Source organism: Aythya ferina (assembly GCF_964211825.1).
Source record: "Aythya ferina genome assembly, chromosome: 1".
In the NCBI taxonomy this organism is placed as follows: domain Eukaryota; kingdom Metazoa; phylum Chordata; class Aves; order Anseriformes; family Anatidae; genus Aythya; species Aythya ferina.
Window position 1 is genome coordinate 180,844,725 of NC_140296.1, and position 26,446 is coordinate 180,871,170.

The following is a 26,446-nucleotide window of genomic DNA, read 5'->3' on the forward strand; positions in this document are numbered from 1 at the left end:
CCTAACATTTCTTGTAGCTTTTAGAACTCCAAATGAAATATGGGCTTGTTTGTTACACTCTCAGGTTTCTTAACATGCATGAATGACCTTTGATAAAGGGTTTGAAGTTCACATCTGCCGAAGACGAACTACAGTTTCCAAGCATAACAAAGGGGTAACTTTGTTTTCTTTGATCTCGTGTCCATGCAGCCAGCCCTTTGGTGAAGTTTCTGCAAAGCTCATGTTGTATATTGGGAAGATGCCAAGAAAATGGATATTAGGTGGTGTTAATTGCCCTACTGGTAGATATGGCCACACGTCTCTAAAATGCTGGCTTGTGGGGAGGCCCAGCTACATTTTATTGATCCACGGTGGCAGAGCATTAACAGTTTGGAGAGCAGGAGGTGAGAAGAGTCTTTTCAGATTTATGCAGGCATTACCAGTAACAGTTCAGCACTTAATCATTGTCCGAGGTGGTATAAAAGTTAGTCTTTATACCAGACACCCTGCCAGCTGTGTTCTGCTCTGGATCTAATTCCTGAACTTGAGCTGGTTTAATAACTTCTGAGATTTTTACAAAAACAGGAATAGAGCACAAAATGTATTATGTAAACTGTTGCAAAATCAGGTGTTGGCTGATCTGTGTGTGGAGACTGAAATAAGCTGCAGAACAGTTGGGAACCTGAAGGAGGAGGCCAGGTCAACTTCTTTCCTGAGCAACAAGGAAACTGGGGAGGTGTGATGAGCTAACAGAGGAGAGAAGGAAGGCTGCAACATGGAAGATCCTGAAATTCTCAAATTAGGGGGATTTAGGAAATGTGAGAGCTAAAATCCGATCTGCCAAACAGGCAGCTGGAGCACCTATACTTGAGGGGGTGGGGGATGAGAGAAGCAGTAGGGAGGGCAGATATGAAGAGGTATTCAATCCTGCCCACCCTTCATGAACGAAGACCTGCTGCGATTCCCGTGGAGAAATCAGGAGACATCTGTGAATTGGGAAACTGAAAGAGAGAATCTGGAAATACCATTGGAGTAATTTTAGTAAATGAGGCCATTTTAGAAATTCCAGTCAAGGTATCAGTCTCCCGTTACTCCAATATCCAAAGAGGTGCATAGTCGATCTGCTGTAGTGTGTGCTACCAGCCTGCTGGGTGAACAAGAGCTTGTTCATGCCATGAACGTGCCACGAATCGTGCCATGAAGCCAGGCCCCCTGCTCCTGCTTGGGTTGGGAAAATCAGGCAGTGTCTCTCAGACTGGGCTGGAGAAGCAGCAACACCAAAGGCTAAGCACTGTGCAGGGGGCTGTCACAAATCCTATTTATTTCCAGATCTTTTCAGAGGCTGGAGTGTAGGCAGGCTCCTTTCTCCTTCCCTCCCTTCACGAGGGCCGCTTTTGTTATTTTCTCTGGGTCTGTCAATCCCGGCCGTGCTCTATTTTACTGAAAGCACCAATTAAGTAGCCGAGCATTTGCTCTTCCTCCCAGATGGCTCCCGCCGCAGCACTGGCAGCAATCTGTGCCGTAACAAAATGGGCACGAGCCCAGCCCCTAACCTTGCGCACAGCTCGGTGCAGCCTGCCGTGGTACACCGAATTAACAGCGGGACGGGAGCTGTGCAGTTAGCAAGAAAGAGCAGGGCTGGGGAGGGAGGGTGGGAGGGCAGAAGCTGCCCGGTGCTGCTTTGTGTTAGCCTGGTTTGCTCCTAATCCTGCTCGCCATTCAGCCCGGGTGGTAGCAATGAGCCCGAGCACCAGCTGTGCCTCCCCATGTGCTGCTGTGTTATTCGCAGCTCCTGTCAGAATGAGGCATTTCCATTTAATTTGCATCTTTTTTTTTTTTTATTTTTTTTTCTCTCCCTTCTTTAATGAACAAGTCCAGCAAATGCACTTGTGTCCTCCTTAGCGATGCCTCCCCTCCCAGCTGTAAGATCCCTTTCAGCCGGCTGCCTGCTCCAGGCCTTCTGGTGTCTTGGAGCTCGGAGCGAAGCGCCGGAGGTCTCTGCTGGTTGAGGCCATCTCCTGCAGCTCCCAGCTGCTCCGGGGGCACTTGTGGTCAGGGCTCAGGTTTCTGAGCCGAGCCCTATCACCCATTCAGCATCAGCAGCGTGGCCCTGCTGAGGTTTTCCTGCTGGGTAGGTTTCCTTACACTCTGAAAATCTCGTATTTTCAGAATATGTATTGAGAGGTTACTGGCAGAGCTGCCGAGGCTTTCTCCCCTGTTTTCCCAGCAAACAACACAACTCTGAGGTGACAGTGGAGACCCCACCTGGAGCACTGCGTTCAGCTCTGGGGCCCCCAGCACAAGAAGGACATGGAAATACTAGTCCAGAGAAGGGCCATAAAGATGGTCAGAGGCTGGAGCACCTCTCCTACAAAGACAGGCTGAGGGAGTTGGGGTTGTTCAGCCTGGAGAAGAGAAGGCTCTGGGAGACCTTAGAGCAGCCTTCCAGTGCCTAAAGGGGCCTACAGGAAAGCTGGGGAGGGACTGTGTGTCAGGGCGTGTGGTGATAGGACAAGGGGGAATGGCTTTAAACTGAAAGAGGGCAGATTTAGATTAGACAGGAGGAAAAAATTCTTCACTCGGGGTGATGAGGACCTGGCACAGGCTGCCCAGAGCAGCTGTGGATGCCCCATCCCTGGAGGTGCTCAAGGCCAGGCTGGATGGGGCTTTGGGCAGCCTGGGCTGGTGGGAGGTGTCCCTGCCCATGGCAGGGGGCTGGAACTGGGTGGGCTTTAAGCTCCCTTCCAACCCAAACCATCCTGTGTTTCTACAAGTATCACTGAACATTTTGCTGCTTCATGTGCTTTGTGGTCACGTCCAACACTGAACTGGCAGTCAGTGTTTGAGATTGTCCCTGGAAGCCTAGTGTTCACTCTGGAAGTTGATATACTCTGCCTCCTCCTCAGCTGCAGGAAGCCTGGTGTCATCCTTTCTGCTGCAGCCCGTACAGCAGGCCAGATAAGGTTACCTGAGCACAAAAAAGTACACTGAATTAATTCAGTAAATCTGCAAAGGCCACTTTTCAGTCTCTGGTGGGCAGCCCGGGTCTAGAAAGCTCAGTCTGCTACAGAGAGGTCTTTGGCATGAGAATGTCAGTGTCCTGGGTACTGGTAGACAAAACCTCTGCATTCATTTTCAGTTAATGGAGAGGCATTGAGCAGTGGCAAAGTGGGCAGGAATCTGTTTTGAAACTAAAAGATTTTTTTTCTGATAGAATCCCTGGAAAGGTAAGAAAGATCAGTAAGCTGCTAAAACCAGCCTGTCCTACTGGAGAAGGGAAGCAAACAGACAAGGAGAGAAAACAGCTATTGTTATCTATGACATGCTCTTCAGTTATTTGGCCCGGAGTGGTCTCTCATATTTTTATCTTGAACCCATCTCTTTTTTATTTGTTGCTGGAGGTGTGCTGCCTTCTCAGTGGGGCTTTCTGGGTGGACAGGCAGAGGTCATCTCTAACAGTTAAGGGGCAGTTTCACCCACGTTTCATCCAAATACATCTCTGCACAGTGCAGTGTTTTGGCCAATTCCTGTTGCTGATCACATCTCCTCTGGGCGAGCTGCAGGAGCTGCTTGGCAGCGAGTCCCCGCTGAGAGTCATCATCAGGTGGGGGGGCTTGGGGGTTTCTGTTCTCAACTTTTTTAATGTTGGGATATACAGAGAGGAACTGAGTCAAGGATGTGAAATTTAGTAAATCTGAAAGTAAAAATAGTGGCTTTAAAGGTAGTCATTTCCCAAACGGAGGCACTTTAGTATTATCCCAATCAAAATTTAGCTCTGAGCAGCCGGCGGATGTTTTTGGTGCTGGGTTCTACTTTGATTGTCAGTATCACTTCAGATTCAAGGAAAATACTGTTGTTTGTTTTTTTTTTTTTTTGTCATTAATTTGATCCAGTTTCATAGAGTAAAACAGTGAATTACAAAAAGAATCAGTCTTAAAATTGGTTTCAGCAACTTTTATTTCAACAATTATTTCTCATTCCTTTCATTAGTCAATATTTCAGCTAGGCATTGAAGTGAAATCAGTCTAAGCTGAGGTACTGCTCGTACATTTAGATTATATTTTCTCATCATGCCTTAAGTTTTATTCTTTTACCAGTAGGCAGAATCCTGGAAAACATCAATGTCAGGGAGCTGAGCCATGGAAAAAGGCATATATTCGGTGTAACGTCAGTTGCTTCCTGAAAAGCCACTAAAGGAGATAACAGACGTCTGTCAAAGCATCCAGATAATAAGATGTCTCTTAAGGACTGTGAGTGCTGAGATGGAGCAGCTAGATTTATCCCTGAAACGATGCTTCAGGGCTCTATGGCCCAGGCTGGGGTCATTTTGCCCCTTGCACCTGTGTGGCTTCAGGCTTGATTTGGTGCTGCACCATCATCCTTCAGCAGTAGGATGCCTTGGGTTGGGGACCCAACTGCGTGAAGCCTTGAAGTGTTATCTGTCCTGCCATTTGCCCTAACCACACCTTATTTTGGGCTTGAGCACTGTGCTTACAGACAGTTATCTTGGGTGAGAGGCTTCAGTAGCTGCTTGTATTCAGAAGAAATGCATATTGCATTTTTAGTCTTCAGAAATGATTTAGGATGGACTCCCAAATGAACCCACTGTATATTGTAACACTTTCATGTCGGTGCTTTTTAACTGCAGTGCTAACCCCTTCCTATTGATAGCTCATGTGGCTGAAGAATGCAAGACATGAAGGGAACATTTGGGACTGAGGTCAGTTGCCTAAACGAGGCATCCAGAGCCATTTCACATGCCCTAGGACTGTTCCCCTGGCCTCCGGCTGTTCTCCTGGGGGCATTCTGTTCCTGTAGTGTGCTGGTGTTCCAGATACCCCGTGTCATCCCGAACAGCTTGGCATGCACGTGCCTGGGCAGCTCTTTGCCATGAGGGGTTGTAGTTGGTGCAGTCCTAAAAGGATCCGCTTACGTTAAGTCATGTGGCAATCTCAGGTAGCTGAGTAACCGCAGGGGCTTCGGTGCACATTTCTGGTCTTTTTCCGTTGTTTTGAGAGTAGAAGTCGCAGTGACGATGACAAACTCAGGCTCTGGTGAAGCACATGTGTCAACTGGTGCAGTCATTAACGCCGGCTGCTGGGCAGCACGGGCGCCGGGCTGGAGGAACATGCTGTCCTCGGATCGTCTGCCTCAGGAGCTGCCTCCATTTGCCATTTGCAAGCAGGGACAGACAGAAGACAAACATTTCTCCCCCTAAATATGGGACTTGCTCTCGCCTAGTTGCTTGGCAATCCACGGGACTGTAAAACAAGCAGGCTGTTAAGCAATGCTACTGGTTTCCTTCCTTCTATGGCTTTGTGGGATGTGCTGTGAGCTTTGCACCCTTACAGCGGCTGCAGCCCTCTGTTCAGGGAGGGGGGCACTGCCGCCACACGGCTGCCTTCTCTGGAAGGAAAGGTGCTGTGTTTTCAGGTGCTCCTCCTGTTGTTTCGTTGTTTTTTTTCTATGTGACACCGCATTTCTGTTCCTACCATTTCCGTTTTCTCCTTTTAAGTTTATTGGCAGCATCTGCTGCTGCTGTCTGTAATTACTCTCAACTCTGGGAGAAGGGGAAGCACCGGGCACAGCAACAGCCTGTGCCTTCCATGTAGGTATTCAAAGTCATCTGTTACTGTGCTGGCACAAACAGCTTCCTCCATCATTCATTTCGCCTGATCCAAAACAAATTCTTCTCTCTCAACCCTACATGGACTCAAGCATCACTCTGCCTCCTCGCTGGTGGGGAAAAACAGAACGAGCTCCTGTTGGGGAGAACATCAGTTTCCATATCAGGTTATATTTCTGGGGCTGTCCAGTGGTAAAAGTAGGGTCAGCCATGTGGAAAGCCCTGACAGCTCCCTGAAGGCTGCAAGTGCAAGTTTGGTCCCAAGCAGGCAGCTGTATTCCTGCAATCAAAACAAGGATGGTAATTAATCAATCTTGATAGATATTGCTACTAATAATAGTTCTGAATAATGCTGATAAAACACAAGTAAGAGATTCCAGATGCTGAGCTTGGTTTACCCCAGGACCCTTGGAAGAAAGGTCTCTTGAAGATCTGAGTTTAAGTCTGTAGAAATTACTTAAAATTCTGGCATACTTTGTCTCGATGTGCCATTTTCTTACTGTCCAGTATAGTAAAGAACCAGAGCATAACAAATTAGCCAGTATTGATGAGAAAAAGGAAGGGAATGGAAGGAAAAATTGCTATGCACAGCGAGCTACAGAATTACAAATGGCAGTCTCGTTTGGTGCAAACTCGTGGCACACTCTTCTGTATTTGACATTTAGAGATGAGAAGTTTTGCTTGAGCGTTACTCCCTTTCTGTCACATCATTTGACGTTCCCAGCCAATGAGCCCTGAAATGTAATTACGATAACCACAGGAATTGCTAAATGAAAGAGCACTCAAAGATGGGAATTAGTAGAGTTGTGGTTAGCCAGTGGCTGCAACATGCTCGGTGAACAAGCCATGCAAATTTGAGTGGGGCACCACCTCGAATCTTCTCCTAGCAGTGGGGAAAAAAAAACAGTTCATCACTCTTAGCTTGGCACTTGGCATCGTGGTGGGAAATCCGGGCTGTCCATGGCCAGATGTGCTGCTCCAGGGATGGTGTGAGCAGGTGGCGGTGGCTGCGTGTCCCCATGGGAAGCAGAAGGGCCATGAGGGTGTAGGTCTGGGGCAGCTTCTGAGGAGCACGGCACCCTTTTGGCTATGAGGACAGCTCTAGTGAAAGGAGCCATAAGATAGCTCCATGAAATTCCAAATCCCTAAATTCACGTGCATATATTGTATAAGGTATTGCAAACATTAAGTTTACATACAGAATTCATGCCATTTCTGCTCGCTTCAGCGCGTCGCTCTTTAATACTAGAAACAGATTTACTGTTAGAAAAGTTAGAGAGGGAAAATAAAAGCATGCTCACTGTCAACACATATAAAATGCACAGAGGGAGTTCTACATTAAACAGAATTATAGATAGCATTTCCAAAGAAACCCGACTTTAATGAAATCTGTCAGATGCTAATCACAAAAACATGCTTTGATTCCCTTAAAATGATAGATCATTATTTCTTTCCAGAGGAAAAAAAGCATATACAGGACACAAGTTTTAATTATGCCTACGAAGACTGAAAGTTGTTAACATTTCATATAAATATGGATGTGACTTTTTTTTGAGTTCTTTTATGATTTGGATATAGGCCTTGTCTATATTGTGCAGTGGAGAGAGCTTCAAGTGAGCTGGCTGAGTAATACCAAAGCAATATTGTTCGTCAACACTGAGCTAATTAGTCTTTTTAGCTGTTTAATAGGGATTTGCTGCTGTCTTGGGTGGAGATGAGTGTCTTCACAAGACATGGCACCTCACACTAAGCAGTCATTTAGGGTGCTCTGCACTGCACCTTGTTACAGGGTTAGGTGTTTGCTGCATCTTTTGGAGTGTCAGGTTTTCAGATCCATGTTAAATGTAGGCTGAAAAAATCTTCTTAGAGGGGTTGAGTGATGGTTGTTAGCTGTTGGGTTTTCTTTTTACTTTCCCTTTTCTACCAGTAAATGCTCTACCATGAACAACAAAAAAAGTTTTTCTTCAAAACTAACTCACAATGATTATTTTATTTTAAATCTTATTTTATTGGGTGCTTTTCTTTGACTCCACAAAGGAGCCTAATGGAGATGAGTTCCTCAAATTTTCCTCTGTTCCTCAAATTTCAAGTTTTTAAAGTGTCTTAATGTAAGTCTCTAAAATTTTGAAGTATTTTCAAAAATCTTGATCTATGTTTGCTTCTCACTGTCCTGAGAAATATATTCTCATCAAAAGGTGCTGATAATTTGCTTAATTAATGATATGTTTTCATCTAAGTTACATAAGTTCAGATTGCCGCACACCACACTTATACATAGAATAAGCATTTAAAAGGATTGGGAAAAGCTATTTTATCGTTTCTTCCATGGGAAACAAAATACTGAACATTTTGTATTTTTGGTTGCTGTTATTGCTCGTACTTGTAGTTTATGCAACCTTAAAATACTTTTCATTGGTATATAGAGAAAGCCATATAGATAAAGCCATTATTTTTAATTATAAGGGGTATAACCTGCAAATGTTTCAGTTAGGGCAGAGAGTCTCCAGTTTATTTTATTTGTATATTTTAGAGCCCCTCTGATTTTCCAGGTTTAAAAAAAAAAAAAAAACACCTGGAAAATCAGACTGTTCCTTTGTAGGAGGAAATTTTTCTAGAATAAAGTTGCTTTACCAAAGCCAGAAATTGTCATCAGCCCGGAGAAGCACTGTTTTATTTTACCAGCATCTGTTTGAGGATTGAGTGAGGGTGTTCGCTGTGTGGTCAGCTAGGCTGGTCTCGAGGAAGATGCGAGAAGACATGAAATTAAGTTCTGGAGGTGAAAAACAGCCTGGGAAAATAAAAGGTACAGCTCCAAACTGTGTAGTACTGAGATCCCCATGGAGACTGATGGGAAGGCTTGCAGTAAGGGGAAGACTGGAGGAAAATACTGGGAGGTAAATCCATCAGATGTGGTCAGAGTGCTGCAGTTGCAGGTCGCAGTAAAACAAATTTCCTTTTCAAGCTTTTTTTGTGAAGGTGGCATCTTCATGTATTGTTTTTCAGAATTTTCTTCAGAAAGCAACAGCTAGCTACATAAATAAATGCATCTCAAGCTTTCGGTGACATAGAGAAAGGCTCCTGGCTGCCCATTAATTATCAAGTATGGGAGGACCACATTTCTGAGTTTCTTTGTTCAGGTAGGCGATATCTAAGGGATCTCAAAAGCCTGATTGTAAACTTAGGCAGAAGGCAACTGTGTGAGTGTCTCCCAAGGACTTTCTGATGTCCTAGCGGGTGAAGAAGGACATTTCCGTGGGAGCTTCATCCTAGGGCTGCACAGTTCCTGGGCTGCACTGTGTGCCCTGAGACATCCCTCCAGGGTGCTGGGTTTGGACCTGTACAGCTCTCCAGATGCACCAGGAAATGGGGAAATTCCTGCTTTTTTACTGGTAAAAGATTCTTGTGATGTGAAGTCTATTGACAACACAGGAAGTGAAATGAGCAGATGTAAAAAAAACAATGGAGTCAGTTCTGAAGCAGGTGTTTTTGTATACCAGGCCTGTCTTTCTGGGAGCTGTAAGATCATTTTGGCCTGGCATCAGGGCACGGATGATGCTTTCTTCTGGTGAGTGGATGTGGCTGATGTGCAAGGTAAAGGGTATCACCCAGGAACCATGAGGTGTTGGAACTGCTTAATTGGTGCTGTAGGGATGGCAGCGTTCTGGAAACAGGAACACCAAAATGACTTCACCTGGATGAGATTTTAGGCGAGTCGATAGCCATATAACCTACGGTTCTGTGACTTCACACAAATGGCAGAGGCATCACATTACTAGGGTGAAATCCTTGTCCTGCCAATGGCAGTAGCAAAAATTCCCCTGGCTTTGAAGTGCGTAGGTGGATTTTTCCTATGATTCTCACATGAGATCAGACTCAGTGTTTACAAGCCTTTTCTGTATCTAAGTTTCCCCTTCTAAAATGTGAATTTGATGCACATTATGTTTAGCAGTGTATGCTGAGATCTACAATGGAAAGGACACTGAAGTGCTATGCAAAATGTATTAGAAGGGACAATCTCCTTATAGCAGTTGTTATAGTTGAAAACAAAACAAAACAACAACACAAATGAACCTAGAGGCATGCGATCTCTTCTGAAGCAGAAGCCACGTCACTCAGTCTGTTTCCTTTTTGCTCTGAGGTTTTTTGCTTATGGAGGCTTTACTTTGTCCAGTGGGTTTTAGAATCATAGAATCATTTGGGTTGGAAAAGACCTCTGAGGTCAAGTCCAGACGTTAATGTAGCACTGCCAAGTCTGCCTTCTGTGTTGTGCTAGCAGAGCTTTTGTGGCTCTGATGGCCTGAAGACAGAAATGACGTGAGATTTGGAAGAATCTGTAATCTCATGGAAGGGTGGTGGCACAAGAGACCCAGATGTCCTTGCAAGGTGCATGTTTCTGCACATAAGACTTTGTTAATAAAGTCATTTTTATTAGGTATAATAGAAGTCATTTTTCCATTAATTTTACATCAGAAGGCACCACTGCTGTGCTACACACTCCAGCAGCTGCAGTGAATCCCAGCTTGTAGGCTTCAGACTAGACTAGAAATGTAAAAACAGGACGTATAGATAAGCACAAAGGAGGGAGAACCAGATCTTGGGGTGCATCTCTCAGTTTGCTCCCGTAGTTCTGATCATTTTATAAAATCCAAAATGATGACTGTCTTCATTTGCTGCTTCTTTTCACAGTGTTATATCTTATAAAGGGAAAACAGTATTTATGTGAAAATGGATAGCAGAAGTCTAATTTATTGGAAGATTTTTTCATTTATTTCTGCGGGAAAGGTCAAAACAGAGAAATTGGCTGGCTGAAAACATTCATCCAGAAGAGATTCCAGGCAAACAGACTGGGATAAAAAATAGCATCAGTAATATCAGTTATCTTCTTCATGCAGCATCTGTCGTTCTCAGCACAACCTTTTCCTGTTCACCAGGAGACAAAAAAACAGCCTGTTAAGTGACTTCAGGCTGATAATGTCCCTGTACCTTGAAACGGGGCGGTGATTTATCCCATTTTTATGGTTCAGAAAAAGGGGAGAGGGGAAGAAAGGCCCCTTCCCACCCCAGGTCATGAGCCTAAAAACAAGTGAGCATCTACACAAAAGAACCTAAGTGCACGTCTGGGTGCAGGACTGCCCTGAAAACGTCGCTCCTGCAGCACACAGCCCTGGGACAGTTCTTGGGCTGGGTCAAACAAATAAAACGAGATGAAAACCACCAGCTTAAGTAACAGTGTGGGTAAGTGCTCGCACAAGGGTTTAGCTGCTTAGCTGCCATTCCTGTTAATTGCGGGTGGGAAGCTAAATCCCAGGGCTGAAAATCCTCCCCCTGGGGAGACCATTTTAAACAAGGGTTAGCGAGGAAACCATCTTGAGTCTATGGTTCAGTATCACATGAAATAAAGAGGTGGGGGAAGGGGAAGGTGAACTGGAGGAAGAAGAAAAAAATAGAGGTGAATTTTGGTTTTTCTTTTCGTAATGTACATTCTGCCAGGTACCCTTTTTTTGGCATTAGAAAATGGATTCTGATGAACCTCTACTGTTTTACTTCTTGAATTGTGGGTCAGAAATTGTTAGGTAAGGTGCAGCATGTGTAATCTATCATTTGAACTGGAGCGGTGAATTTTGTTACTGCCATCGCAGCGCAGAGCATCTCCATCCCAGCCACCTCCTGGATGAAAGGTGCTGTGTGCTGGATGAAAGGCAAGGGAGCAGAGTTAGACCTCAAGCCCTTCAGCACTGAATTGTTTTTAACTTTTCTCCCAGTTTCTCTTTCTAAGGCACGTGCCTTTTAAAACGTGTGCTGAAAGCTGGAATGCCCGTGCTTGGACAGGACTCCAGTGCCTGTGTCTGCATGGTTTGGGGTCAGGACAATGTAACCCAAGGCCACGAGGCAGGATTGAAGCACTCTTCTTGCTGCTTTCTGGATGCCATCAGCCCTGGTTGATGGCCCTTGTGCAGGGAAGGCAGTGTTGTCCCTCACCTGGGCATTGCACCCCGGTGTGCGAACCCTGCCAGGCAGTGCAGAAACCGGTTGTGGATTTTGTTCTTGCAATACAGCAGTTGCAGTGAAGCAATTTCCTTTTATTGAACAAGATTATTTTCCTTCAAGGGTAAAGGAATTATTTCATTCTTCCTTTAAATAAAATAAGCCACTGTATTTCCTGGTCATCCTCTCTTCTCCTTCAAATCTGTTTGCTCATCAGCCACTTTCTTACAATCCGTTTCCTGACTTTCAGCTGAAGTGTACATGTAAGGAAATCTGATTCTACAAAAAGCTTTGGAAAATGATTTACTGAGAAAAATAAATTGTTCTTTGTCAGTGAGGACTTTGAGTGGAGATTTTGCCCATCAGCATTAGATACACGTTTGGCGCATCACTGTTTGACTTGATTGTATGCAGAAAAGTAGCAATTTATGCTGATTTCTTCAGAAATAGGTGTTGTCATCTGTTCCTGGCAGAAAAGACATAAACAGAAGTTTTGCACTCTGGTTTCTTCTCCTGTCTGAGGCCATTTCCAATGCATGCAGATAGGATAGGAGGATATATCTGCTCTGCGTTTTTCAAATGACATTGCAAATGGAAATTAAATTGAACCAGATGGCAGCCGGGATGAATAATTTAGAGCTCGAAGAATAGGAAGGAGCTGCCGTGAAGGCGAGCAAGTGGATGTACGTCACAGAAATGAAGGCAAGAGGAAGCTTTAAAGCTGCTGCAGCATGAAGGAAGGTGAGAATGGGCTTGTGTGCTGATAGCTTGTGCGCTGGGGAGTGAACTCGCACACCTCTCAAACTTCAGGTCCACCCCAAAGACGTGCAGGCACACAGAATACAGTCCTTGGTGTCCATGAGGGCACTTGAGTGATTTGGGGGTGCTTGGAGCACTTCAGAGCCCACTAATGCTGGCCTTCAGCAAGGAATCTGAAATAGCCCCTCAGCTAGCAAAGCCTCTGTGCTATCCCTGTCAGCTGAGTGAGCTGCTTCTGGAGATAAACCTTTCAAAGAAAGGAGAACAACAGTGGGGAAAAAATATTCTTCTCCTCAGGGCAAAACAGAGGAAGAAACAGTGGTTCATACAGGGAGAAAAACATGAGGTTATGGCTGTTATTGGAGAATCCCAGGCTTGTTTCATTTCATTTCATGATTTTGCTTCCTTTTTTTCTGCTCATTCAGTCGCCAAGGCTTGGGAAGAAATCCCTTGGCTCCCCGTGAAGTGAGACTGCAGGGTAGGAGCGGTATGTGCCCGGCACCCCGTGGTGGAGGAAGGAGGTGTGCTGGGGGATGGTGTGCGGCCCTCGGCCATGAGGGCACCGTGCGCCACAGCAGGGCCAGAGTGCAACATGGCGGCAGCGGGGACAGGCCCGCTGTAATTACTGCGTGCCTTTCCGTGCCGCTGAGTCTGTCAGGTGTTGCCTCATCAACACTCATCCAGCCTGGCTTCCTCTGTAATTCACCTGTGTTTCCAAAAACGGCACTATATGGAATATGTGTGCTGTGTTTTCGTTTTGTGGTGTTTTGGGTCTCCTGACGTGTATCGATATATTTGGTTTTCTCTCACAGCACTGACAGCGGTGGGATGGGCAGGCGGGGACAAGAGGGCTTCATTCCTCTAGACAGGATCCTGTTGCCTTCCCTTTTTTCTTTTTCCTCACAGGACCATTTTCTGTCCATAAAGCATAGTATCAAAAATATTTTGAAGATCTTTATAAGTCTTTTTTGTCATGGGTTTCTAGCTGTGGCTTGAGACTAACTGATCCCTGAGCGATTTACCTCTGTGACTATTAAATTGACTTGGGAAAACTCCTGCAATTCCAAAACAACAAGCAGCTTTAGGGAAAAGATAATGGCTCTGTGGCATTTAGTTGATTATCCAAATTACCAATGTGCTTCATGAGCAGCAAACCTGGAGTAGTTTCTTTAGGAGTCTTAGTCCTCAGCAGAAGGAAACCACCACTCTAGAGAAGCCTAAAAATCTGTCATAAGATCCCCAACTCAAGAGATGCATTTTTCCCACAAAGCCATGTTCATAATTCCCAGATAAAAGAAGATTGGATTAATTTATTTCATCCAGAAATTAAACATCCTCAGGGCAAAGGCCTTGTGAATGGGAAAAAAAAAATCTGGGTTTTGAAAAATGTTGTGTTTTTTTTTTTTTTTAGTGTTATGCTTCGCTGAGAAAGTTGTGAGTGCCTTTGGGAAAGGGTTAATGTAATATTTCTTTATTGATATACTCCCGCAGAAGTCAACAAATCTTTCCCCACTGAATACTAACCGACTGCATTTTTAATACGGCTACAAAATGTAATATCTCTTGATCCTATTTCAAGCTTGCAGACCTATTGGCGCCTCTGCTGCCAGCATTGCCTCTGTGCTTGGCTTTGCTGGTGAGCTGTAGCACGTATTCAGGCATCACGCTCCTTCCCGTTGACTCCCTCAGCTGAGGTTTCCTTCAGGCAGCAGTGCCTTAACAAGCTCAGGTGGTTTGCCCTACCTCCCCTGGCTGATGAGGTTTCCTGTTTTCAAAGTTTGAACTGGGATCTTTCTGCTCGGAGGCAGCTTTTCACCATTTAGTAAAATATTAATTGGGTAACATGAAAAAAGAGCTCTTCAGGGGACCCATTCCTTGACAGTGCTAATGTGGCTGGAACTCAGTAATCTCCTGTGGGAGCTACTTCCATTTTTAAAAAGTAACAAAAAAAAATAAAGAGGTGGTAAGCAAATACAGGGAGATCCAAACCCAACACAGCAGGTTATCTGTAGCATTCACTCTTTCTGCTCAAGGGAGTTTTTAAGGCTGCAAGGTTGTGTTAGTTTTTTGTTTCAATCACCTCTGCATACCCTCTCATGCCCTACTTCATCTTCTGGTCCCTGTGCATGGTGCCAGCTGGCACGTCAGCTTTACAGACCACCATAGTGCTGACTGCCGTGCTGTGCTGGGACAGCATGGGTCGGGATCAGCTCTGCTGGAAGGCACTAAATGAAATACCTTTCCTTGGATGTAATCAGCTGTTTTCCATAATGCCATCTGGGTTTGGAGAAAGGTAGTACCAGCCCCAGTCCGTGGAGAAGGCCTGAGAAATTCACTTTGCCAGTGTTTTAGGAAGTTATGCTGTGGAAGTGAAGAAATCAATGGCTGTAAATGAGTGCAAAGGCAGCTGCTGGTTCAAAATGTTATCGGGGTGTCTTCCTAAGGCACAGAAACTGCACCCCAAAGCACTGCATTCAAAGACTCACAGGCAAGGCAGCCGTGGAGCTGGAGGCAGAACCCAAACTTCATTGCAAATTGTGTGTTGCTCCGGTATTATCTATCCCGATGTACATCTCTCTGATGGGTACTTCCAGCCAGAAAGTCGGCAGTCCTTGGCAGTATTTCGTGCTCCGAATAATGAGCAATGAGGGTTTTGTTGGTCATTTAAATGCCACAACTCCGAGTGCTTAAACACACTTAGCAGGTCCCAAATCCCTCTGTTTCTGAGCCAGGTGGCCTTTTGGAAAGCATTAAGTCAAGTATTCTCCCACAATAATTTTGTGTTCCCTCCCTGAGCTTTCTGTACGAGGCCCTGCTTTGGATATATTGCTGTATTGATTTTGGCATCCTGCCATTCTCAAAGTTTTCTTCTTCTGGATTTTTCTGCCAATGCTGTTGCTCATTCAGGTGTGTGTGTTCAGATGGGAATCTGGTCCAAGTGCTGCACGCTTGGAGATCACTTTCCTGTTGCTCTTTCAAGGGCTAGGCAGGGAGCTGGTTCCCAGCTACAGGTGTGGGGAAAACCAGGGAGCGAGCAGGTGTGAGGTCCCAGAGCTGTTCAATCTTTTTGCTGAGGTCCCCCCACTCCAAAAACAAAACCAAAAAGGGATACAGAAATTTACTATTGCGTTAGGAAAAAACACGGCAAGGTGTAGCTTCAAATACAGCTTTTCAAGGGTGATCTGAGTAGGTCAAATTAAAGAGGAGCTGAAAAAAGTCCAATACAATGATTATCATAATTTACCACCGCAATCTGAGGATGACCGTGGCCATGGTTATTGATCCGAGGTGCACTAATGTGGACAGAAGTGGAACAAGTGGATGTAACAAAACCAAAGCATTTTTGACTGCCTGTTTTTACAGCATGGCCTTCTCTGGTTGCCGAGTGCAGTGCTCAGAGGTTATGCAGTGTCCTGCTGCATTCAGAAATGAGGACAGGCAGCAGGCCCTTGCTCCGTGCTCAGATCCTGCCAACCCACAGAGAACGGGAAGCTCCTGAGGTGGTCTCACCGCTGTGACTCACCGCCGGCCCGACCCAGCTTTCAAAACCATTTTCTGACTGCAGGCGTTTGATTTGGGCCGTGTTAGCCTGATGTTTGAGGAACTTGGAGTTCCCATAGCTCAAGGCAGAGCTGAGGGGGGAACTTGCAAAGACTCCAGCCACTCCCTGCGTGTGCTCGAGACCCCGATGTGCACGGCTATGGAAGTGCAAGGTGCTGTTGGACCAGCCATGCTCCAGGCATGCGCTCCCTTTGGTTCAGCATCTTTCTCACAGGGCAGCACTTAAAAAATAGTGCAAAAATGAGGAAGTAGCCTGCTCATCACAGAGAAACACTTTTTTTTTCTTCTTAATCTGCTTTCTCTATCATGGCATCTGCAGTCCAGCTGCTGTCAGTTGCCTGGAGCTTGATGTGGCATGACATGCTGGGTACTTCTGTAGAGTACTCCCCTGCACAACTCAGGCAGGTGAATGCACATTTACTTTCCCAGGTCCCAGGCTGGACCGAGATGTGGGTGCTTCCAAACACTTCTGAATGTTTCACACAGACTTTGAATTTTCAATTTGGAGCCAATGCAGCGTGGGACTGAGACAACAGCAGGGCTGAGACCAGAGGTTACACTAAGACATGGGCTGGTTTTATTTCTCACGCAAGCTTCTCGTTTATCAGGTGCATCTTGTTCAGCTAATTTAGCCTTGCATTTTTCACTTCTGTCTCCACTTGGGCTCAAGAGGAAAAGGGATCTGACGGAGCAGCTGCTGGGTACCACAGAGGGCTGGGATTAGCGTGTTTGCGGGGTGCTGCTGAGTAGCCGGATTTTGGATTTGGTGCCCGTTGTGCACGGTGCCAAACAGCCCTGCTGGGTCCTGCCTCGCTCCTGGGTCCTGCCTCTCTGCCATGCGTGAGGAGGCCCACCTCTGAAAGGCTGCAGTAATTTTAAGCAGAAGAAAGGAACATTAAAGACGCTATTGTACATAATGCTGTTGCACAATTGTTCTTAGCCAGAGCAGCTCAGCTCATGTTTGGAATTAAAAACATCAAATATTCAGTAAGAAACACAGTGGGTGTATTGAGCTGCCTTCTCTCCTGGGATTTTATCTTTATTGTTCATGCTAGTGATGTGGTCTAAGTAGCATTTGCCTTCTCATGAAATGAAAGAAGCTTTAAAACCACGGAGAGCCCGGTTCTGTCTGGTGTCCCAAGACGTCTGGAGGAAATGGTTGAGAGGGACTCGCTGCGTGCAGTGGCACAGCACCACCTGGCCACAGGCTGGTGGTGCTTTAAGGGTCCTGCATAGGGTTGTGCCTGCCCTCACTGTGCCATTTGCCGTGCATTTATTTGGAAATTCTCTCTCTGTAGCTCGCTCTGTTGAACATCATTGTTATGCAAAATTCTCCACCAGAGTTGGTCTCCTTATCAGCTGGGACCTGAATGCAGATTTCAGCTTTGTCTACAGCGTTGCCACTGAGCCTTTTCCATTTTAATAAGTTTCGGGTGTCCCAAGGGATTGCTAGACAATGGAAATTGTCCTGCACTTGTCAAATCTGGTGCTGTGCTTTCTGTGAAAATCCCCAAAAAGGGAGGCAAAGAGGTAAAAGTTTTCTACTTGTCTTCTTCTCCATTTGGTACAATTACTGTGTGAGTCACTCGGCTTTAGGAGTGCTGTGAAGGGGAAGGTTGATTATTACATACATAAACCTAATGAATCACACTTGCTAGAAAATTCATTTCTCCCTTCCTTTTGTGCTACATCACCCAGACCATCAATTACTGGAAAAAACGTCCTGGCTGCATACAGAAATTTAAAATGGGCAGCGCAGAGAAAAATGGCATGAACGCCCTATTGATTTTGTAGGGAGGAAGCAGAGCTGAGTTTTCCGTGCCAGGATAGTGATATTAGCCACTGCGGATCTCCAGGGAATTCTCATGAGGTTGCTGCCTCTAATTACAAAGACGTTTTCCCGTCACCTCTATTCCAAGAAGCACCTTGCTAGTTCTTGCATGCGGAGATCAGCATCGGAGAGACTCTTAAAATAGACGTGCTATATAGGGAAGCTATCAAGGTTAGGATAGGAATGTCAGGAACGGAATAATTTTCCAGAGCTTAAAAAAAATGCATCTGAAAAACAGTCGAAATGTCAGTCAGGATGCAAATTGCAGTTTTTCCTTGCCGAGGCAATTTTTTGAACGCACTGAACACGGCGATCCCCATCTTTGTTGAACGCAACATGCAAGGACAGATGTGCCACTGCCCATACCCGCAGGCTTGGTGCTCGTAGCAAATCCTTCCCGAACAAAAGGAGGCACGAAGGGAGGCTGCAGGGCAGCAGAGGGTGTCCTGTTCTTGTGCCTCTTTTTGTCTCAGCATGGGAATAGCTGCTCAGAGAGAGGCTCCTGGATAATAGGAACCCATGGGATGTTTTGGCTTTTGTGGAAGGCCAGTAGCTGGTTGTGAACACGCTTTGCCTGGTTTGTCTCTCTAAAGTAGATTGGCCTTTGTTAGCTATGCATTGGAATTAATCACTGTGGCAAACTTTTAGCTGAGGGCGTTCTTAGACAGCTAATGGCCCCAAATCAAAGAGTCAGTGGGGCTGGTGCCTCCTTGAGCATTGTTACACGAGAGAAGGGGGCAAAACTTGGGCTGTGAGAGAGCTGTGCTGAGCCGGCACTTGAAGCAAAAGCCATTAATTGTCTTAAATGACTCCAGATAATGATGTTTAGTAATTGGCTTCTGTTTTAATACAGCTTTGAAAGGCTAACCCATGTAAATCTGTGTAATGCCTCAGGATGAGGGACAGCCGAGGTAACAGGTAGGTTTGACTTCACAGGCAGTGCCTGGCCTCGCTGGATAAGGCCCGAGCAACTCAGTTACACCGGGGAGCTGATGCTAATAATTTTAAAGCACAATAGGGATTTGTTTGAACACTTTGGGGTGCAGACTGCTTCTGTGAAAAATCAGGGGATTTTGTCGCAGTACTTAGGTACATTTTTGCAGTGAAGTACATCACTGTTGATTTTCAGTGGAGCCCAACCGCTGTCTGCCTTAAGTCCTAAAACCATCCAGCTAATAAATGTGCCACGGCTGTACTCTGAAGAGCTCAGTGTACTGCTCTCTGCTGTACGAGTGAGGTGCTGGCCACACGTCTGAAAGAAGGTAGAAGTCTGTGCACAGCAATGCTCCGAAATCACAAGAGACCATCAGGGAGCGCAGCCTCACCTGACGGGAGCATCACAGCAGAATTTCCCCTGGTTTTGTGCTGGGGAAATTGCTGTTAGGTGCACGTGCAGATATGTTGGTGGCTGTAGTACGGAGCCGCAAGCTGACTGTGAAGGTGCCTCCTCCAGCATCTGGCCTGGTTCTGCCCACAGCTCCCCTGTAGCATTGCACCGTGAAGGATATTCCCCATCACAAGCCTGAGAGAGCACCTCCTCTTGCAGTAAGCACAGCGCTTAAGTACAAATTAAGACAAGGACCTGTATGTTACTTGAAACGTTAAAATCTGCAGGGGAGACGTGTATACTGACAGTGTTTCAAATCGCCTGGCGAGCAAACTGATTGTAGAAGAGTTGAGGTTGAAAGTGCTGCAAGAGAATTTAGCCAAGAACCAAGCAACAGCCGGACCTTACACATGCACATCTCTAAAAACCCAACTGGAAGTATCTTTACTCAGTACGTCGCTGCTCATCCTTCATGTGTCATTCTTATTTGTCCCAGTTCTTCCCTCCCACTTCTGGATTATTAATGCCAGGACTCTGCTTTTAGCAGCGGGGCACTGTGCTGGCCATGAAGAAATGCACAGGAGTTTAATCCCTGACAGCCGAGGGCTCTGAGGTCCCAGGAAATGGTTTCTCCCTCATTTACCTTTCTTTAAATGGAAGTGCTGGGGTTTGTTGCCAGTGGTAGTTTGTTTTTTTTTAAGCAGGGCTTTTGCTGCCAATATATTAGCAAATCCTGGTGTTCAGTCAGCATGCCCTACAATTAACGGGAGCCGTGTAATTAATTCATGTCACCGCTGCATTGTGAAAGCAAGAGGAAATGTTCCCCATCCTTTGGCAGGGGGCAGCAAATGTGGCAGCAAATTTGCATTACAGTAGCTGCTTTCATGGAGGAAAATTGATCTTTTTTTCTCCATACTTTTATTCTCCCCAAATCCACCAGGCAGGGAGCTCATGATCTCACTCAAATGGGATAGCAAAATGTGTGCTGGAGTGTGGCTGTCCTACATTGGTTCTGGTAAATTCATGGGTGCTTTTCTTGGGGTGGGATACAATAGATCCTGTACCTGCGTGTGCAGCCTGTCTGTTCCTGGGGGAAAGCTTAGCAGCTGCTGAAAGGCCAGAGTTTGCAGGCAGCTCGGTTACAAAGGCGTGGGGATACCTCGATGCCCTGGGCTGCAGGCTGTGGCTGCGCAGCGATTGCCCTGCCTCATCCATGGGAAGAGGAAATAGGGAGAAAATGCACAGGTGGGGGCAGGAACCTTATGCAGCACCTTGTGGTAAGGATCTCAGTTTGTGAGACAAGGCACTGGGTGTGTTTGAGGCCGTGGAATAGCTTGCTGGCAGTATTGCTTCCCCAGACGACCAAAGCTGTTAGCGTTGCCTTTAGCACTTCTCCCAGTGAAAGATGCCCCTGGATCTCACACCGTCTTCTGCTAGAATAAAAATAGCCTCTGTTTACATTCACCTTGCATGGGATGTTTCTTGTGGGCTTTTTTTGCCTTTGCTGTTTCTGTCTCTGTGGTTTGTCCTCCTTTCTACGGGCTCATTTTTATTGTCATCCCATTTTTCATTTTGTTTTAATTTATCTGTATACTCTCCTTGTCCATCTCCGAGTTGGTTTTCTTTTCTCTTCCCCCTTTCCCTTTGATACCACACACTATGAAGTCATGCTAGAGTCTATGTGTTGTTTTTTTTTTTGTCTTCCAGTCCTGGATTTTTTCATTCACCTGTACTTCAAGGTTTCTCCTCCCAGAGCAGATTTTTCTCTAACTTTTTCAACCATTTTTTCCCTCTCTCTCTGGCTTTGCTTTGCCTTCCCCTTTGTACCTCTGTCCTTCTGCCCTCAGCTCCGTGATGGCTCCCATCTCTTACCAGTTATGTTTCCCTGCATCTTATTCTCAGTGGGGACAAGCAAGCCTCATGTCTAACTGCCTGAGTGGTTAATGCACTCAGAAGGACACAGTGTACTCATCCAAGTCCCACAGGCTCACAAACCAGCACAAATTCTTGTTAGGACTGAGCCAAAACTGATCTGATCACTTCTGGATGTTATAGCACGAATGTAGACCTGGTGTTGAGAAGCAGGCTGATCATCGTGTCACATCAGCTTTCAGATATTTAATGCATTAAAATGTTGAGGAGAATGATCATGTTGGATTTGTTAGCAAATCTCAGGCAGGAGTGGTTGGGGAAAATGCACTGAGTTTGGTTAAGCTTTGTTTCAGTTTTCTGTGCTGGGCATAATGAGCTCAGTGGGCCACTAGGTCACAAAGCGGTGAGAAGATTATTGCCGTCATCTGCAACCTTCAAAATTCTAATTTTTTTTCCAGTTATGAATAAAGTCAGATGATTTTGACCTGGAACTGGTACTGCATTATTGCCTTCTGCTGGTTCTGCTCGTTGGGCTGTGGTTTGTGGCTGAAGGCCTCCCCCATGCTGCCAAAACTTCCTTCCAGGACAGACCATCCACAGGCACTGCCCCTTCTTCATGTGGCGAAGGCATTGCGTGGAAAGGGCAAACGTTTACATGTAAGGTGAGGAAACGTGGAAGAGAGAGAGTGGTGGTGGTGCTTCAGCCCGGAAGGCCTACCGAGAGGTACCGGTAACAGCAGCACTCTGTGCAGGCCTTGGTAGTTACTCGAGTTTGGTATTTATCTGAAATAACAGCTACCTGTTGGCACGCCACCTGGGCTCTGATCCAGCCTGCACAGAGCAGGAGATGACTTCCCTGGCCATTAGACCCGGCTCTGAGTGTCTGAATGTGACTCCTGTTCCGCCTCGTGCCTTCGGGACAAGCGGAGGTGGTTGAGCAAAGTGAGTGGGCATCTGGATTTCCTTGTGTGCAGCACAGACGCCGATTGTTCCTGCCAGGAGTGGCCACGGGTCTGCTTCTGAGAGTCAGAAGTTTTCAGGTTTTGAAAACAGAGCTGCACAGAAGGCCTTGGAGAAGGAAGTTGCACGGAGTTTGCAACAACTCACGTAAAAATGAAACTCACTCTGGAGCGTTCGTGAACTGTTGGATGTCCACTTCTTCTTTGGCAATTTCTTCAAGAAGCCTGAAGAAGTACAAAAAAAATCTTGGTAGCTTCCCAAGGGAAACCCTGGTGAATGGTGAGGCTTTGTTTGTTTGTCTTTCCTGAGGCAATATCACATGCTGCTCTTAAATCTGGTGGGGTTTGTATTTATACCGAGATGGAGGCCATCGCAGGAAAGGATGTGTAATTCAGCGTGACCCTAGCAGGGCTTCCCAAGTGTATTGCTGGGCCTCTTCTGAAGGATGATTCGAGAGTTCAGAAAGGTTACATGTAAATAGTTCAGTTAAAGGCCAGAGTACACAGTGCATCCTACTCAGAGAGAATTTCATAAGTTTATTAAAAGAAGTTTATTGAACAGCTTTATTTCAGCATTTTGGCTGCCACTGTGGTAGAGGAGTTCATGTGACAGCTTTGAGTCGGGGCTACGTTAATCCATGGTGAGGCCCCTGTGCAATAAGCCAATCCCTGCTGCATCCTCTACACCATGTCTGAACACCAGCTCGAAGGGGTTTTGTAGCGAAAAGAAGCTGAGGTGCCATGTCAAGGATCCTCAACAACAGGACCTTCTTTGCTTCTTGCCAGTCTCCGGGACTTGGGCTCTGGGGTCACAAGACCTCACATTGTTTTGCATACCTTGCATAGCGTAATTATCTGGTACAACACCATGATGGTGATAATTTCACCAGTTTAAGCCCAGTATTTCCCTCCTGCGGTGGTTCCTCACATGCTTGAAATGTGAACGCCTCAAAGTGCTTGAAGAGATTGGTAAAGCAACGTATGTCAGTGCCACCTTGAGCAAGGCATTGTGCACGATTTGAGGATGCTGTTGCTTGAAAAAAAAAGCTGGATGATCTCCCTTTATTCTTTATCCCTGTGTTCAGAAAGAATCATGGGCAGTGGCAATAAACATGTCCAACAGGAATGAAATGGTGTTAGCTTTTCAGAACATTTCAATCACCTCTTTCAATTAGCCTCAGCAGACTGGCGCTTGTGCGCTTTTTTGCCTTGTCCGCCGTGAATTGAATTGGTTGTAAATTGGCCGTAAATTCATCTCTGGGCATGCAGGGTTAGCAGTGACACAGGAATCCTTGTTATACAGTAGGACGGAATGATTTACCAGTGTAATGCCAGCAACTTTGGAAATGTCAATAGTACCTTTCTGTGGATGACTCAAGCATGATTAAAACGAAAGCAATAAAGAGAAGGGAGGAAAGGCAGGGGGCTTATTTTTAGGGCCAGAAATGTCTCATAAGCAGACATGCGTGGCTTGTTTGGACAGCATTTATAGGTCGTGCTGGTTTTCTTTACAAAAACAGGCTGTGCTGTATTCCATCGGATCCACTAACACACCTGAAATAAATCACTCACTATCAAAAGCCTCTGTAAATAATTGGGATGTAACCATGATTTCAAGTGAGTTGCCACTGTAGGGACATTGGGCAATTGGTGTTAAATGTAGGCACGCTTCTCTCTCTGGACATCCATTAGATGCCTTTAATGCATATAAGATAACTCAAAAGAGGATTGATTTTTACTTTGGGGATTAACATCATGAGAACTGGCCCTTGAAGTAGTTTCCACTGAAACAGAGACTGAATTCTCATCGACTTCAGCATGAAAACAGTCTGACCGCAACTCCTCCAGTGCTTGGTTTTATTGTTTTGGAAATATGTTTCTTATTAGAAAGTGTTTGCTTTAGTTAATAATATTTACAGAGACAAAGGGACCAGGGAGGTGGTTAATAATTGGCAGAAGTTGATAGTTTTCATAACGGGACAGAAGATTCTTTTATTAATCAGTGGGAAGAAGAGCAGCAGAGGGATTAGAGAGAAGCAGGCCAGCTAAGTAGCTCTGCTAATTGCGTGCGACTGCAAATGAAGCAGCGGAGCTGTGCTGGTCAGCTGGGAGACAGGACCCCACGGCCTGAGAGCATCCAGCATCGCACCGGCTCGCCTCGCCAGTCCCCACAGTGAGGCTGTAAAAGCGGACGACTGTAGCAGCCTCTAGCAAAGAGCACGGACGAGCACCAGCATACGCGCCAGTGAGGAATAAACCAGCCACAGTGGTGCAGATGACAGATAAATAAAAGCCTATCTCCGTTCGGATCTGATTGCCTGTAAATCAGAACCAATTGCTCCTAACAGAGGTGGTGACAGACCAAAGCCAACATCAGTTCTTACGGCGCTCGCTCCTTCTGCTCTGCTGGTGAGCAGCTTGCAGTCTGCTTTGTGGGGAGGGCTCTTCCAAGGGGGGATGCATTTCCCGGAGTGGTGCGTACTGATAGCAGGCAGTGATGGTAGGTGAGAGTGCTGTTACCACTTCAGGAATTTTGTGCTCTTAGCAGCATTTTTTAATTAAAGAGGCGGTGGGAATTTAAAGCAAATAGACTATATCCGTGTTCAGATGGCTGCCTTTGCATGGAATCTTCTGAAACGCAGGAGGCTCAGATGGTAAATTTGGTAAATTTTAAGTTTTTTTTTTTTTTTAATTGAATGCCTTTGAAATTCAAATTTCCTCCAGGGTAATGTTTCTAATTTAATGGGAAAAGTTGTGGCATTCCATGAGCTGTGAAGCTACGGCAGAGGAGGAGAAGAGAAGGCACCTCTAAAGCTCTCCTGCTGCTTGGCTCTTGGTGTTATTGTTGGCACTGCAGCAGCCCTGGGCTGCACGGGGAGCATGCATAGCTATACCCCACGACAGAGTATTTTCTCCCAGGAATATCCTGACCTCAGCAGAGGAAGCAATTTCACTGGCAGGCTGAAATATCCCCAGTGACTCTGTTTGATTATGTCTCTGGTTTACATTTGCATTCCAGGATGAGGAATGTTTCTTCTACAGGACTCATGGGTGGTTTGTAGAAGCTAAAGCTATTTTGGTGTCTGTCTTCCTCTTCTTTCTTAGTAGGTACTGGGACTGGAGTAAGCAGGGACTACTATTTCAAAGTCAGTTTGTATTAGACATTAAAAAAAAAAAAGGAAGGAAACAGGAAAAAAAAAAAAAAAAAGCAATGAGATGTGGGAAAATCCCAGCTGTTGAGCCAGAGCTGGTATAAATCAGTGTAAGGGTGATTACACTGCACACGGTAAGGTGGGGGATGTTGGGCTGATTCACAGTAACTGAGAATTTGGCACCCAACTCATCTGTGAAAAATAATGGGAGATGGAATTAAAAGCCACAGACTAGTTCTTTACAATATCAGCTTGATGCTTGATGCTATTCCAGTGGAGCAGAAAATGACACATTTTAATAATTTATGGCTTTTTCGAGAAAAAAAAAACACAACACACAACAGTGACTAACTATACAGCTAAAATCCAAACAAAGCAGCTAATTTGCAATGTTTCAATCACTTTTAGCAATGCATTTCTGGAAAACAATTTTCTATTTTACTGGTTATGGAAAATTAATCAAATGTTTGATGATTTGTATCCCGCTGTCGTTGTCTTCCCTTCATTTCTCCGCTCTACGTTCTTTAACTTCAGCAAGTGTCATTTCTAAAGGGAATAGCATGAGCAGGAGGCCTCCCGCCTACATTTACAGGTCTTTTATCAGTGTTTTTAAATGACTGTTCAGTAGGTAGGCTGCTACAAGCCTGTTAAATTTACCTGCTAACTACTGTCAGCTCCTTCTTCAGACACGGATGGAGATGACTAGAGCGTTTTGATACATACGCACGAATGTACACGTGTGTGTGTATGTGTGAGAAATACTTTGGCACCAGTTCAGGATAGGACCAGGAAGGTTTTTTACAGACGATATTCTAAGTTTAATGGACAGCAGCTCCATTCATACAAGATGGAGGTGATGGGTAGTTGACGTTTTCTCTTTCAACATCTGGGATTTAGCATTAAGAGCTCCAGTTCTCTCTAATAGCTTCTGTGGAGTATCCAAAAACTACTAAAAGGTTATTTAATTTTCTCAAGTCCGTAGGGATTTTCTGGGGGGGGCTGAGCAAGACTGCCTGTTGATTCTCTCAGCAGCTTCCACAATGTGATAGGACTAGAAAAGCCCTTTGAATTTCCAGGAGTGCGTACAAATGGTTTTGTTGTGCTTGCAGCTTGTCTGGCTTTGCTTCTGCCCTGGATAGGGCAGATTATATCGTAGATGATCTAGACAGTGGTGTTGTTGTTGCTGTGGTTTTAATAAAATCTATCAGAAAGCCTGTTAGGTCTTTTCCTAATCTGTGTTACACATTTATTCGCTATTGCCGTACTATCTGTGTGCTTCGCTAACTGTAATGCAGAGGAACGAGTTAGGGAAAGGCTTTTATCTCCTACTTTGTAAGTGAGGAATGAAGAAGGAAGGCAATGAAAAGTAACAGGCTTTAAGAAATTGTTTCGACA

At 45.5% G+C, this 26,446-nt stretch overlaps 1 protein-coding gene across 3 annotated transcripts in view; it reads left to right on the forward strand.

Moving 5' to 3' along the window:
- ST7 (suppression of tumorigenicity 7) overlaps positions 1 to 26,446 on the forward strand; it is a 144,911-nt gene that overhangs the window by 46,998 nt on the left and 71,467 nt on the right. The gene's annotated exons all lie outside the window — the stretch shown is intronic.